Here is a 16,180-nt window from a genome sequence, read left to right on the forward strand (position 1 = left end):
GGGTCTGGCTGGTTATTTATTATTTTCCGATACGTTTGGGATATGGCTTTTTTCGTCAGATGCTCTGTGAGGAGTCTATCTTCCAGCGGTGAAGACTCCGCCAGCCGCGCACCCAGTGTGATCGCAGCCATGAGTGCGTGTCTAATTTGTAGGTATCGGAATTTTTCGGTGTCTGCCAGACCATATGTACTCTGTAAGTGGGCAAACGTGACTATTTCCCCTTTCTTCCAGAGATCTCCGACTCGTGAGATTCCTATCAGATCCCATTGTCGAAACCCCTTAGTATTGCGCATCATACCCAGTCTTTTAGTGTCCCATAATGGCGTGGCCTGTGTTATCTTTCCCTCCCAGCCTAGCGTTCGCTGTGCCTCGAACCAAACTTGTATAGTATGGGTCGTTGGGCCCGTGAGGCCGTGTCTCCTGATCTTGTTATATAGCGCCCCCATAACCCCTACAGCACCCAACAAATGTCTATCCATACGATTGCTTTACACTCTTTCAATGACAATTTGTTATTCTGGAAACAGAATGAGTTTTGGGGTTCTAAAGGTAGCACAATCAAGCATAAACTGCTTTGGGTCCCGGTGGCAGCTCATAAAGATCGCTTGCCACTTACACATGTTGTCCATACATTGGGACATCAACGTGCGGGAGCGCACGCTGTTGGAAATTCAATGGCTGATGAAGCAGTCAAATCTGCAGTAGCCAAAGTCACAGTAGCAGCAGTTACTAGGTTCATCGATAAAAATTGACGATTACATTTTGGCGGCTATAGCGGCATCTAAGGAGGGTACTCCTAGCGGCATCTAAGGAGGGTACTCCTAGCAGGATCGGAGGAGGGTACTCCTAGCAGCATTTGAGAAGGGTACTCCTTTTCCACAGGGTTTACCCATTAAACTTATCAAATGACTTCTGAAAAAGTATCATTTGTAACTATTCCTACTGTTGGTGATCGCTTGATTCCCAACGAAGACCACAGACTATAGCTCATTGTGGCCGCCTATGAAGGCTTGGCTTCTGCTCATGCAGGAGTGTCGGCTACAGTTTCTCTATTACAGCAACGCTATTGGTGGCGTGTTTAATACCAGGAGACTCGTAAATATGTGCTTTGTTGTGAGATTTGTCAACAAATCCAGAGTCTGTCATGGGCCTACAACAAACTCATCTATTAATTTCTAACCATCCATTAAGGTGTATTTATCTTGATCATTGTGTTCCATTAACTTCCGATAATGCTTTCAAATATATTTTGGTTGCAGTGGATTCTTGTACAAGGTTTGGCCGCAGTGCTCTGCTGACGCTCATATTGTTGTAAAAGATTTGCATGTCTTTGTCGGGACCTATGCCTGTGGCACTTTTCATTCAGACCAAGGTCCGGCTTTCACCTTCAAGGCATACCATGATGCGATGAAGTCTATGGGAGTGCAGGTGCATTTCTTGTCTCCATACAGGCCTGAGGGCAATTCTGTTGTGGAGCGGATGATCCGTGACTTAAAACAGTCTTTAACAGCAAGGGTATTAGATAGGGGCCGTGGCTGGTTAACCCACCTCTATGGGGTTCAACATGCTCTTAATAATCTCCCTAGAAGATCTCTGGGTGGGCAGACCCTGTATGAAATGCTTTTTGGCATTAAGATCTTTGTTGCAGACCTTGAGGGTATAGACGTTGTGTCAGCTGCAGCTACCCTTGACGTAGATAACCACTGTGCTGTATAACAGAATCTACAAAAGAGTTATGACCCTCTGGCGAAGACAAATATGCCCTCAACCTTACCAGTGGATGCAGCAGCTCTGATTCCTGTTTCTGGCTGGCTTCCCAAGATTGGTGACCTTGTTCGTGAAAAAGTGGCGTTCAAGAAGGAATTCGGAACCTCGTATTGTGCTCCTGTTCCAGTGCTTGGTCTTCAGGACACCCAAACTGTGATTTTACCTCCACCACCTGGATACAAAGAGAATCGCTTGGTCTCAATCGAACATGTCAAGTTACACCATATGGCCAATTTTTAATAGTATGCCAAGGAGTGTCCCATGGCAGCCTGTGAGTCTCGTGGATTCTGATTAAGCCCCCCGCCTGCCGGAGGGGGATTTCGAGTCTACTGTTGACCAGGTATCAATTTTGCCTTCTTTACATTTGAAAATGGAAATCATTTATTCTGACCCACCTGTTGAGAACCTTGTGGACCTGCAAGCCTCTGTTCTGGATCCAGACTCTCACCTCCGCTGTTTCAGTTGAGTTCTTCCGGTTACTATATCGATCAGGATCATTTTTCTTCAGACAGTTCTTCTTTGTCTATAGCCCTCTCACCGAACCCGGCAAGGATTTGTGTTCTTATCTATATAAATTCAAAAAGATAAAAGCTATTTAAAAAGAAAGGTTAAATAAATGACTTAATCACATAAAATAATATATTGTCACTATTACAGTAAGGAATTTGCATGAATTATCCAGAATACCAGGTTTCCCCATTGTTGTACTTTTAGAAAGATGGCATTTTTCAGTTTGTAGCACTGTGTGCCTGCAGCCTATCACCAATACACTCCTGGGGTGGGTGAAAGCTGGGCTTTGTGTATTCTTTCTAGACAATCACACAAACTGAGAGTTTAGGTGTGACTTGATGAGCCACCCTGGAGGGAGGAGCTGAGAACATCCTAACACGAACACCTGAATAGACTGTTTCCTGTCACCACACAAAGTGCTGCATACCCCCCTGTAGTGAGTCTGGAGCCAGTGCAGGAAAGGAGGACCTCTGTGCACTTTAAAACTCTTCTTTGAAATCTCTCCCACTTCAAAGGCACCACTGGTTGTGAGAACTGGACCCTACCTCATCAGAACTAGGCCTGGGCGAAGCACTACGCTACGCTCGCGTAGTTTGCGAAGTTCGCGCTACTTCGCACTACGCGAACTGCACGTAGCACAGTGCGAACACGTGTAGCGTAGTGTTGCGTAGTGCTGCGGTCATTTTTTGCTTGCTCGCGGTCCTCAACGTCAAGTTGGCGACCGCGAGCAAGCAAAATGACATCCTGGCGAGACTTTTTCCTTGTTCGCGATCGCGAGCATGGAAAATAAACCTCCCGGCGAGATTCCCGACGCGAGAAGGTCAGGTTTCTCATTGCGAGGGGTCGCGTATGCTCGCGACCGCTCGCGATGAGAAACTACCAGTTCGCGTTGAGAAAGCTGCAGCTCGAGTAAAAATCTACTCGAGCAGCAGAAAACTACAGCTCGCACTGTGCAAGATGCCATTTTCAATGATTGCACAGTGCCGGTTGCTTGTCCGCACTGTGCAATCATTGAAAACAACATCTTGCACAGTGCGAACATGTTACTTTGCAGTTCGCGAAGTGCTACGCGTAGCTCGCGTAGTGCGAACTTCACTTTGCGTAGCTTCGTGAAGTGCTACTTCGCGAACTACGCCCACCCTTAATCAGAACACTTCTTGACCTGTGGATACTCTGCCAGGAAGAAGGACCGCTGTGCTGAAAAAGGACTGTCACTCTGCTGGACTGCAGCTCTAGAAGAACTGCTATCTTGCTGTGTTGGCCTGCTGCCCTCTTTGCCTGGGTGTGAAAGACTGGACCCACATTGCTTGAACCCAGAACCAGAATGACTCCAAGGGCTTGCAGGCTTGCCTCCTGATTGAAGTCTTGGGGACATAAAAGACTTTCAACTCTCCTGTAACTGCACCTGGACTCTGCCATCTCAGTCGTCCTCCAGCTTTTGACCATGTGAATCGCCCCAAACTTTGGGGTATAATGCTGAATATGTGAGTTACGGTCACTATTGTTAATTTCCTTAGAGAGTTACATAGCGATATCTCTGCTTCTGTTAGGTGTGGCTCTGCAGGAGAAGCCATCAAGAGTTTTCTTTACTTTCTATGGGTGTACGGGAGGGCTGTGTACTGCCTCCCTTTTGATTTACGCTTTATACTAATTGTCAGACCTGGTACCATTGGCGTGAGTCTCCCTTCCATTTTTTGCTGTTGTCTCCTCTGTTTTTAATATGTGTTGCTGGCTTTAGATGCTTTGGGCACTGTGCCACTGCTATTCAGTGCCACAGTGCAAGTGCTCCCTATTGTAAATTGTTGGAATATACTAGTGACTCCAAGATTGGCTCATTTCATTAACCTGTCAGACCCTAGTACAGTGCACTAGGAGTGCCCAGGGCCTGTAGATCAAATGCTGCAGGTGGGCTTGCAGCACTGATTGTGCCACCCACAGAAGCAGCTTGTAAAAGTGTGTCTCAGGCCTGCCATTGCAGAGCCTTTGTGCAGTCTAGTACTGCCATGTCGACTTGGTAAGTGCACCCATTTACCAGTCCCTAAACTTTCCCTTTTCTACATGTTAGCCACCCCTAAGGTAGGCCCTAGGGCAGGGTGCATTGTACGTGAAAGCTAGGACATGCCCTGATGTGTGTAGCATGTCTTGATAGTGAATTACAGCCAATTTAGTTTTTTTCACCATTGCAAAGCTACCTGTCCCCATAGGCCAGAATGGACAGTTTGATTATAACATCTTATAATCCTAACTGACCCAGGGAACATGGTAGAAAAACGAATTTAGTATGCCTGAACTCAGAATAATAAAATACATATTGGAGTAAAGTTGGTTTTAACATTCTGTGTTTGAAAATACCACTTTTAGAAAGTAGGTATTTTCTTGCCTAACCATCCAAGCCTGCCTCTGCTAGGTTGTGTATTCCCTGTCTGGTTTGTGAGTGACAGGGGCTGGGGTGGCTCCAGGAGGCAGGGTGAGTCAGCCTAGGATGAATAGACCTATCTGCATTGGGAGTGGTGGGAGGAGTAGCACCTGGGCCTGAATAGGGTTGTGCATGCCTTCTACAATGCTGGCTCCACCTCCTGTGGTGCGTCTGAGGACCCTGGCCCACACTGACAAAGGAAGAAGGTGTACACTGGCAGAATGCACCCAGAACTGGTTTGGACTAGGTACAGGACCCTCAGCCTTCAGAGGACAAAGGACATCTGAGTATAAATATGGGGACCCAGACCCGAAGAAGTTAGATCACTTCTGGGAACACAAGACAAACCTTTGCTGAGGAGAAGAACCAAAGGAAGCTGCAGGAGTTTGGACTGCCCCTCTGCCAGTGTGCTGTTGTTGGGTTGACCTGCAGTGGTGTCTTCATTGCGGAGGAAAGGAGAAGGAACTTTTACAGAACTTTCATCATCTTACAGAATACTTCTCCAAGGGCTTCAACTGAGCTTGCCTCCTGTCTGAAGTCTCAGGATACAAGACTTCACCCCTTCTGTTTGCTTGCTTCTGGAACTTGCTGTTTCAGTGCTACGGAAGGAATCTGCAACACCAACGCCAGCGAACGTCGCCGCAATCTGCATCGAAGTCGTGAGCGCTGCTTCGACTAGTACACGTAGACCGACGCCTGCTGCTGTGCTGTATCGACGCCGAAACTGACATCATCGCAGAGCCGATCCTCGACGAAGGTGGCCAAGAACTCATCGACACCATGATATCGTAAGGAAATGTGGTTTCGGTGCCATCGTAACGTCACCTCCTATCCTGTCAGGAACCGACGCCTCCCCTACTTGCGCAAGCATCCAGGACCTGACGCATCATCTTCCCCGAACCAAGGAACCGATGCTGCAAGGCGCCAACGACACCGCATCTTACCGACGCCGTGAGCTGTCTATGTTTTCGCTTTCCAAGGTACTGTTCTGTGAGGGTCTGTTTTGACTCCGGGCTCGACGCTGCACACCTCGCGGTCGGCGCCGTACTTTGGGATCACTTTTGACCTCGACGTCGTGATAACTCCCATTGGGGTTATCTGTTGCTAATGACTGCATTAAGTGAAGAACCTATTTTTAAATTACTTCTACCATCGTGAAGCATTAATTGTGATTACAGTATTGTAGATTTTTGTTGTTTGTGGTCTTGTGATAAGTCTATATAAAGAATACTTATTTTTATACATCCCGGTGTGGTGTCTGTTAGACCTGGCACCTTGGCGTGAGTTTCCCTTCCACTTTTTGATGGTGTGCCTTGATTGCTTTGCTGGTGTTGTCCGCTCAGGGCACTGCGCCACGGCTAATCCGTGCCGCAGTGCAAGTGCTCCCTAGGTAAAGTGTACCTGTAATTGATGTTCATGATTGGTTTATTGGATTCACTGTCAGTCCCCAGTAAAGTGCACCAGGGGTGCCAGGGCTTGTGAATGCCAATGCTGCTGGTGGGCTTGCAGCGCTGGTTGCGCCACCCACAGAAAGCGGCCGTGTAAAATGTGTCTAGGGTCTGCCACCGCAGACCCTGTGCGCGGTCCGGGACCGTCGCGCTGACTGCGCAAGTGCCCCCACTTGCCAGTCCCTAAACCTTCCCTTACCTACATATTAGCCACCCCTCTGGTAGGCCCAAGGGCAGGGTGCATTGTAGGCATAAGGTAGGACATGCCCTGATGTGTGTGGCATGGCTTAGTAGTGAATTACAGCCATTTTCGTTTTTCACTATTGAAGGCTACCTGCTCTCCATAGGCCAGAATGGGCTGCTGGAGTCACTACACGCTGTGACCCCGTGGACTCAGAGAGCATGGTAGAATGTCAAGTTTAGTATGCCTGAACTCAGAATAATAAAATACTTCTTGTAGTCAAGTTTATTTTAATATCCTGGGTTTGTAAATACTACTTTTAGAAAGTTAGTATTTACTGACCTGGCCATTTCAGTCCGCCTCTGCTGTGTGTGTGTGTTCTGCCTAGCAACAGTAAGGAGCAGGGTTGGGGAATCCCCGGAGACAGGTTTGCTGCCAGGTGGTGGGTAGAGAGATGACACCAGGATGGGTGGGAGGAGTGCACCTTGACTCTTGAATAGACCTGTGCTCTGCCACCACAAAGCCGGCGGCGCCCCCTGTGGAGCGGCTGATGTCTCTGCCCTGCTGCTGAAAGGAAAGAGCAGAGTCACCATAACAAAGTGCTCCAGAACTGGACTGAGCCAGGCCCAGGCCCCCTGTCACTAAAGAACAAAAGAATCACGGTATAAAAGTAGGAGCCTGGCTCCTAAGAAATCAGAATCCTGTTTTACCACAAAGAACCTCTGCCCGACTAGAAGGAGAAGGAGACGCTGGAGGAGCTGGCCTGCTGCTTGCCTTGCTGAAAAAGGAGAGGAAGAGACTACTGAGAAGACTTTGCTGCTTTGTGCTTTAAACATTCTCCAAGGGCTTGATCTGAGCTTGCCCCCTGAACTGAACCCCAGGAACAGTGGGTTCTCTGTGCTTTTGCTCGTCCTCCGATTCGAGCCGTGTGTGCATCCCGCTGGAAAGAGACTGCGCCCCTCATCGCCCCTCCTAGGGCCGTGACACTCAGGAGCTTGCCTGCCGCAACCCCGTGAGAGCCCCGCTCCGTCCGGAGCCGCTCTCTGTCCCCGGGCTAGGTTGCCTGCACCCCTGTCACCGCCTGCCACTGGAGCGCACTGAACGCGCTATCACCCCTCCCGCCGGAAACCGTCCGACGACTGTGATCTATGCCGGGTCATCCAGCTGCACTGACCGTGCCCTGTGACCCCGCTTCGCTATCCCCGGACATATCAGGCCGCGCCGCCCCCGCTGTGGAGACCCCCCCTGCACCGCCGTGCTGAGGGTCGCTGGCCGCGCCTGCCTACCTGCCCACACCCGCTGATCGAGGACCCAAGACCACTTCCCAAGCTGAGAGTCGCACCGACCTGTGCCGACTCTCCCCATCACTGAAAAAGTTCCAGTATCGGGCTCGGGGCCCGCAACGCCTTATTTCCCCGTTCGCCGGAGTCGATCTCTGTAAGTACTGGAACCACAAGTAACATTTGCGAGAGACTACAAAGTATCCATTTGAATCTACGAACAAAGAACATTTGCCTGCTTTACAACCTGGTGGCATAGCGAAAACGTTATTGGTCTTGTGATAAGTTTGCTGAGATATATATACCTAGTTTTACATAAAGAAGCGTATTTTTCTACATATCCAAGTCTGGTGTCCGTTTCTGGGGGGATTGATGTATTTACTGTGTGTATGATTGTAAGTGCTTAACCAACAACGCCTGAGGAATCGCCTTGGCTGCTCACGCCACGCACCTAGAGGGTGAGCAAGGGTCATTCGCGAGGGGTTATCCTGCGCCCTGACGTGGAGGAGAGGGTTCCTGCTTGACACAAGGACAACCTTGCGCCAACCAGAGACCCCCAAGTCTAACATTGTTGGCAGCGGCTGGGATTTCGGATTTGCATTTATAATTTGCATACAGTGAATTATTAATCACCAGATAGAGAGAGCAGACCAAGTAACGCATCCACAGGTTTTTATTTGTTGAACTTTGTTGAGACATCTGCCATTACTGCAACCATGCCTGGCTCACTCTCTGCTGGAAGAGCACTCTCTGTGATTTCTGGAATGGATGAGGTGGATTGGGAGGGACTGAAAGGCTACACAGCGGAGCAATTGAAAGGCTACAGTGTAAAATTCAGAGTTCCCCATGCTGAATTCAAGAAGAAGGTCCAGTACACCAAGGCGTTGAGAGCCTGGAAAGAGTCAAGAGACCCACAGAATGCGGGGGACATCGTTCCACCCGACAGCCTTGGGGAGCCCAGCAGAGTCCGGTCGCCAGAGGAGCTGGCAGACAGGGCAGCAGACAGGGCGCATGCAATGGAGATGGCAAAGTTGGCAGGTCAAATGGAAATGGAAAAGCAGAAGTTGGCCCTGGAGGCGCAACAACGCCAAATGGATCATGATATAAGATTGAAGGAGTTGGAGCTGAAGGCGAAGAGTTTGCACACCGCTCCTTCTGGTGGCAGCACTCCACCGGTGCAGGTAGAGTCCAAGGTGTACATCCCCAAAGATGTAGTAAAGGAGTATTTTAGAAAGGATGACATAGGGCAGTGGTTTAGAGCCTATGAGGTGGCCATGTCTTCACACCGGGTCCCTGAGAAAGACTGGGGAGCGGGGTTGTGGGGAAGGTTCCTTGCTGAAGGGCGTGACACACTGTTAGATTTACCCTTAGATCTCCAAGCCTCATACCCCCATATGAAGGAAGCTTTAATGACCAGGTATGGGTTAACTCCTGAGCTATATAGACAGAGGTTCAGGGAGACTAAGAAGATCCCTGAGAGTACGTATGTGGAGTATGTAACTTTTTTCTGCAGAGCACTGGATGGTTGGGTGAAGGGTAGCAAAGTGAATGATTATCAAGGGCTGCTTGATTTAATTGCATGGGAGCACTTGTCCAGTCAATGTTTTCCTGAGCTACGCCAGCACCTGATTGATAGCAAGCTGTCCAACCCGAGGAAGCTTGCTGAGGAGGCGGACCGCTGGCTCAGCACCAGGGTCCACAAGGGTCAAGTGGGAGACTCCGCCAAAGGTGGGCAGGGTCCCCAGCAGAGGAGTGGGGGGGACAGGGGTAAACAGAAGGGGTTCCAAAAAGGCCCCCAAAGTAGTTCCCAAGGGAACCAACAGAAGGGTTCTCAGCCTCCCCCGCCCCCGCAGCAGAACGGGGCCCCGACAGGTAGGCCTGTTCCAAAGGGGCCCTTCAATTGTTACAGGTGTGGTGACCCGGGTCACATTGCCTCTGATCCTAAGAGTCGCCTGTTTGGTAAGACAGCACCCACTGGTGCTCCACCCCGGCAAGTAGCTAATGTTAATTTTGGGGAGGAGGTAGCAGTCCAGGGGGGTGGGGGTCCTGCGCATATGACCCTAGTCTCGCTAGGAGACAGTGAGATGGTCCCTGAAACTTACTTACCCTGTAACACTAAGAAATATGGGCAAGTAGTGACCATCAATGGAAAGAAGGTTGAGGCTCTTAGAGATACAGGAGCCAGCGTGACCTCGGTGAGGCAACACCTGGTGTCTCAAGAGCAGATTGTACCCAATGCCTACTGTAGGGTTGTCAATGCTGACAACATAGAGAGTCGTTGTCCAATGGCTCAAGTTCCCTTTGAGTGGGGGGGGGTCGCTGGTACTCTACAAGTCGCTGTGAGAACTGACATGCCTGTAGACTGTCTGCTAGGGAACGACCTGGAGAGCTCCCCTTGGGAAAAGGTGGAGAAGACCACGCATCTGAGGATGGTGGGTCTGCCCGACTGGGCGTGCGTGACCACCCGGTCCATGGCAGCCACTAGGGGTGTTGAGAGGGTCCTGGAGCCGGAGGGAGAGGTCCAGGAACCGGCCTTAGGGAGAAGGCGCAGGAGGCGCGGGAAACCGGCCCCCGAAGTTCCCACAGCCCAGGAGGAAGTAGACCCTGAGGGGGATGCTCTGGAGCCTACCGGGGAACAGATTGCCGAACTGGGAGACCTGCCTGAGCTGACCCATTGGCAGCAAGAAGGAGGTCCCTCCAGGGAGGAATTCTGCAGGGAGCAGAAAGAATGCCCTTCTCTCGTGGGTATGCGGCAGCAGGCTGCAGACCAGGCCAATGGTGTTCAGGCCAAAACACACGTGTACTGGGAGAGTGACCTCCTGTATTCCGAGCCTAAGGCTGCTGAACCTGGGTCAGCCCGTGTGCTGGTGGTACCCCAGACGTTCAGAACCTTCCTACTGGGGCTGGCTCATGATGTGCCTTTAGCAGGACATTTGGGGATGGACAAGACCTATGACAGGCTTGTCACCCACTTTTACTGGCCCCAAATGCACAAGAATTCAGATTCCTACTGCAGAACCTGTCAGACTTGCCAGGCAAGTGGTAAGAGCGGAGGGAAGCACAAGGCTCCTCTGCAGCCCTTCCCCGTGGTCGGTACGCCATTCCAGCGAGTGGGTATTGATATTGTGGGGCCTCTGGACCCCAAGACAGCCCTGGGCAACAGGTTCATCCTGGTCTTGGTGGACCATGCCACCCGGTGCCCTGAAGCCATCCCTCTGAGGACAGTGACGGCCCCCGTGGTGGGACGAGCACTGATGGGAATTTTCTCCCGAGTGGGATTCCCTCTAGAGGTGGTGAGCGACAGGGGGACCAATTTCATATCCACATATATGAAATCCCTGTGGAAGGAGTGTGGGGTAACTTACAAGTTCACCACTCCTTACCACCCCCAAGGAAATGGGTTGGTTGAGAGATTCAACCGAACCCTCAAAGGCATGATCATGGGCCTGGGCGGTCCAATGAGGCGTAAGTGGGACGTCCTCTTGCCATGCCTGCTCTTCGCTTACCGAGAGGTGCCACAGAAGTCTCTAGGGTTCAGCCCCTTTGAGCTTCTGTATGGTCACCCGGTAAGAGGACCTCTGAGTTTGGTAAAGGAAGGCTGGGAGCAATCTCCCAGGAAACCTCCCCAGAATGTATACAGTTACATGCTGGTCTTCCGAAACCAGACTAGGCGTTTCAGGCAACTTGCTGAGGCAAATCTGGAAGCCAGCCAGGAGGAGATGAAGCGGTGGTACGACCGGAATGCCACTCTGGTAGAGCTTCAACCTGGACAAAAGGTGTGGGTCTTGGCCCCAGTGGAGCCTTGTGCACTTCAGGATAAGTGGACAGGTCCATTTGAGGTTGTGGAGCGCAAAAGTCCTATCACCTACTTGGTGGACATGCAGTCTCCCAGGAACCCTTTGAGGGTCCTACATGTTAACCGCCTTAAGCCCCACTTAGAGAGGACCGAAGTGGGCATGCTACTGGCCACTGATGATGGAATGGAAGAGGAGAACGAGCCTCTTCCTGACCTCTTAGTAGCCGCTGAGAAAGATGGGTCAGTGGATGGAGTTAGCCTCTCACCCACCCTGACGCCCGAACAACAGGAAGATTGCCGCCACTTGCTGGGGCAGTTTCCAGATAGGTTCTCCCTGGTTCCTGGTGTCACAGATTGGTGCGTCCATGATGTGGACACAGGAGACAGCTTACCTGTGAAGCACAAGGCTAACAGTGTCCATCTGTAGTGTTGTCACTAGGTTACTGTATGTGATCACAAATGCTTAACACACTGCCTCTGAGATAAGCCTGCCTGCTTGTGCCTATGCTACCAAGGGGGTGAGCAGGGTTTATCCAGTAGTGAAATCCCCTTTCCCTGACTTAGATGCAAGGGTCTCTATTTGGACAAAGGTGTATACCATTACCAAGTAGAGACCCCCAGTTCTAACACTGATGTTAAAAAAGTTTGCATTTGTGAATTTGTCAAAACCTTGCCATATTCTAAAATGATGGTTGCTGCATGATTTGCAAGCCAAGTATTTTCAAGGCTTTGCTTTGCGGGCAGTTCGACACGGCTACGCTCTGACTTGACTCTCCATGATCATGTGCTGGCTTGTCCACCTCTACTGTCATGCTATACCTTCATCTTCATATTTAACCAAACAAGTGTATTTACTAAAATGTCCTGCAAAACAGAGAAGCAGCCAACAAATCTGTGCTGCTTCTCTTGATTGGAAGAGAACAGGACAGTGGCATCTACAGAGATATTGCTCTGTCCTGCTCACTCCCCACCATCGGAGCATAGTTAGGCTGCCAGTCCCATGCACACACCCTTCCACTACAAAATACTATGCTTAGATTAAGTTTTATGCTTTTCTACCTTGTACCTGTGCAGTACAGTGGAGCACCCGCAATGTCGGAAAAGAATGGAAAAATAAAAGCATTTCTCCTCGATAATGCCAAAGTCAAAAGCCTTTTATTTTTTTGTGAAAAAGCATGTCTACTAGATAGAGGTTTGCATCAAAAACCCTGAGTGTTGCAAGAGAACGCCCGTGTGCCACACATGGAACACCACTTAGACGCAAAGTACAGCAACGCAGCAATGAGAGCTGCTTTGCGTTACTGTCCGGTGACTTTCCAGTGCAAAACTATTTTTGTGCTGGAAAGTACATTTCAAATAAACATGTTACGCCTATTTGCTTCACTTCTGTGGCGCAACCTCAGTGCAAACTGTTAGCAAATATACCCCCAGACTCTTCTCTTTTCTCACTGATCCTGCCCGTCACATAAACTGCTCCTCTCGCCCTGTGTGTTTCCTCGAGCCTCTTGCTCTTTCTTGCTGTTCTGCTCCCATTACGCTCATCTGTCACCCCTCTGCTGTACTTTTCGTCTGTCATCTCTCCCCCACCTCTTATCTTAGTTCTTTCCTTCGTCTTAACCCCTTTATATTCACTGCATCTCCCTTCTTTATGCTTCACTCACCCTTTTCCTTCATCCTAGGTGAGTAGGATAGCCACCTGGCTGGCTTTCTACCAGCACCACTGTAGTGTTGTTTGCGTTAGCAATGATGGAATTCTATTGGTTCCTGATGAGCTCCATAGAACGGTGACATAAGTGTTTGGTGTGGTGAATAGAGTTCATGTTTAGAATGTTGAGTTTGCGGTAACAGCCAGAGGATTAAAGACATGTAACAGCAAGCTCCATGTCTGGCGTATTCATTTATGAGTACCCAGGCTTGGGAGGACGCTACAACTGGCGACGCGATACAGGATGCATAGCCCGAAGATCAACAGTGCTCTCCCAGAGAGTTTGCCGTGGTCCAGAAAACTGCCTGTGTGTGCCACACGTGCCTCGGTCAGAGGGAAGCTCGACGCCTGGCGTATGAGGGGTTAAAGCACCACTACAGCCAGTGTGAAGCTGTTGAAGATAACGAAAGCCTCGCTGAGAAGTTGACTCATCACTGGCCAGAAACCTGCTGGTATGGCCGTGAAAGAGGTACTGTGCCACTAAAAAAACACTGAGCTGTAACTCTTATGGAACGATAACGCTATACGCCGAAACAACCAACTGTAGAGAGACGCTAAAGGTGGAAACAACGAGGTATAGAAAAGAGGCTATACAAGCCATGACATTTGAATATAAAGAAGTGCCGAGGGCAGCAGCAATCAAATACAGAGATGTGCTAGCTGACAGAACTTTAAAAAAAGCATATTATCAATATACTTACCAGAGCCTCGATTAAGAGATATCTATGACCTCAGCAGTGGGCGAAGTGACCCAAGTAGAAGCAGGAGGATGTTCTTACAGAGCAAGTAATGAAAATTTTCCTAGCTAACGTAACAGAAAGTTTCAGTTCTATGAAGGACTCGGAGGCAAGGATTTTGTGCTTATCCTTTCTTCACTTTATTCCACAGCAGCCATTTAATAAACATCCATAAAAAAACACATTTCCCAGAACCCTAGGGAAATTGGAGAAACAAACAACGGACAAGCACAATCCATGAAAGGGCATTGTCCAATCAGAGTTCAGGATCCAGCATATAGCCCGTCTTCAGTGTCCTGGTCCTCCTCTTTCTTCGCGAGAGCTACGCCATTCGTCTTGCTCTACGCATCCTGCTTCCCAGCATCTCCTCCTGGAACCAAAGAAGGGGGATCAGAACTAGAAGCGAATTGAAAAAACATTTATAAAGCGCATGGCTACCCGGGAGCATCCCAGCATTAGGACTGACACGGGGAGGCAGAAATAACTAAGGAAACAGAAAGGTCCTCAGTTGTTTACGGAAAGCCAGATGATTGGGAAATATATGAAGATGTAGTGGTAGAGAGTTCCAGAGTTTAGCGGTGTTATAAGAGAAGAGCCGTCCACCACTTCTGGCCTTCTTGATCCTAGGGACCTCGGCCAGATGCAGCTCATCTGACCGAAGTTTCCTATTAGCTTTGTAGGGACGGATCATGGCTGAGTTGAAAGGAGGCACGTTCCCCTGCATGGATTTCTGTACTAGGCACAGGGCCTTGAATCTAATACGTTCCTGCACTGGGAGCCAGTGAAGGGAGCGGAGTGCTGGTTTCGCCGATTGTCTGTTGGTGGCTCCAGTCAGCAGTCTGGCGGCGCTGTTTTGAATAAACTGTGATTTGGAGACTACTGTTGTGCGGGCACCCAGATATAGTGCATTACCATAGTCCCGTCTGCAAAGTATAAGTGATTGGACCAGTACTTTTTTAGCTTTAAAGGGGAGGAGGGGGAGGACTTTGCGGGCCATTCTAAGCAGGCCATAGCAGATGGCTGCTGTCTTCCTGGCCTGCACCCTAAAGTTCAGATCCTGGTCCAACCAGATGCCCAGGCTCTTGATTTCTGACTTAGGGACCAGAGGAGGATCCATTCAGACTGGCCACATGGAACTGGATTCAAAGCGAAGGGGGTTGCCCAATATCATGAGTTCCGTTTTTCCGCCATTAAGCTTGAGCTGAGACGCATCCATCCAGTATGAAACGTCCCCTAGACAGGAAAAGAGGCCATTGTTTTTTGATCTGCTTTGTTTAACGCTATCACCAATTGCGTATCATCGGCATAGGTCACCATGCGGATTCCAGAGGGGGCTACAATGGCTGCCAGAGGAGCCATATACACATTAAAAAGGGTCGGGCTAAGCGATGAGCTCTGAGGGACTCCGCTCGGTAAAGAGGTGGGTTTAGACACGATGTTCTCCTCAAATACCTGAAAGGATCTTCCCTCCAGAAAGGAACACAGCCACTGAAGCACCGTGCCAGTTACTTCTATATTCCTGAGACAGTGAGCCAGGAACCTATGGTTCACCGTGTCGAACGCTGCGCGCAGGTCAAGGAGTATAATGGCTGACGAACCCCTGAATCTAAGATTTTTCTACTTTCCTCCACCACTGCTAACAGGGCTGTTTCGGTGCTCTGACGGGGTCGGAATCCTGTTTGAGAGGAGTGAAGCAGGTTGTACTTTTCAAGGAAGCAGGAGAGGGTTTGATTAATGTATTTCTCTGCCATCTTGCCAATTCCTGGCAGAAGGGAGATAGGGCGGTAGTTGCCAGGTTAGGTTTCTTAAGTAGGGCTTTCACCATGGCCCATTTCCAGTCGGTAGGAACTATTCCTGTGGACAGTGAGGCGTTAATCAGGTCCGTCATGGTAGGGGCTATTATCGAAGCTGCCTGTTTCAGAATGTTAAGCGGTGCGGGATCCAATCTTTACCGAGGACAGCAAGGTAAGGAGTGATTCCTGAGGAAGGGGGGGCGACATCCAGTGTGTGTTCAGAAGGACGTGGGTCGGGATCCATCTGCTTGTCATCCTTATGCAGCAGGGATTAAAAAATATTCTGAACCTTTGTGGTGAAATATTCTGCCAGTTTATTGCAACGTAGACCAGAGGGCTTTAAGTAGTTTTTTAATAATAATGAAGGTTTCTCTAGGAGAGTTGCCGGCTGATAAAATCTTACCCTCGTAATAGGAGGCTGGGCTTTTTTTTATTACTGCTTTATAGACACAAATAGCTGTCCTGTATTCCAACTTTTTGATGGGTAGGAAGTCTTTTCTTCAATGTCCATCCTTAACCTTACAACGCTGTTTTAAGGTGCACAGTT

At 49.6% G+C, this 16,180-nt stretch overlaps 1 protein-coding gene across 4 annotated transcripts in view; it reads right to left on the reverse strand.

Moving 5' to 3' along the window:
* LOC146808643 (uncharacterized) overlaps positions 1 to 16,180 on the reverse strand; it is a 153,394-nt gene that overhangs the window by 89,119 nt on the left and 48,095 nt on the right. For 2 of the 4 annotated variants that reach the window (XR_014968023.1, XR_014968024.1), the window contains exons 3-4: positions 2,163 to 2,333; positions 1,775 to 1,939 (exon numbers count right to left, since the gene is read on the reverse strand). The gene's annotated coding sequence lies outside the window, so the exon portion shown is untranslated. Of the gene's footprint in view, positions 1 to 1,774; positions 1,940 to 2,162; positions 2,334 to 13,960; positions 14,211 to 16,180 lie in introns of those variants that run through there. The other 2 variants (XR_014968022.1, XR_014968021.1) reach the window with 1 other exon arrangement.

Source organism: Triturus cristatus, chromosome 8 (genome assembly GCF_964204655.1).
Source record: "Triturus cristatus chromosome 8, aTriCri1.1, whole genome shotgun sequence".
In the NCBI taxonomy this organism is placed as follows: Eukaryota; Metazoa; Chordata; class Amphibia; order Caudata; family Salamandridae; genus Triturus; species Triturus cristatus.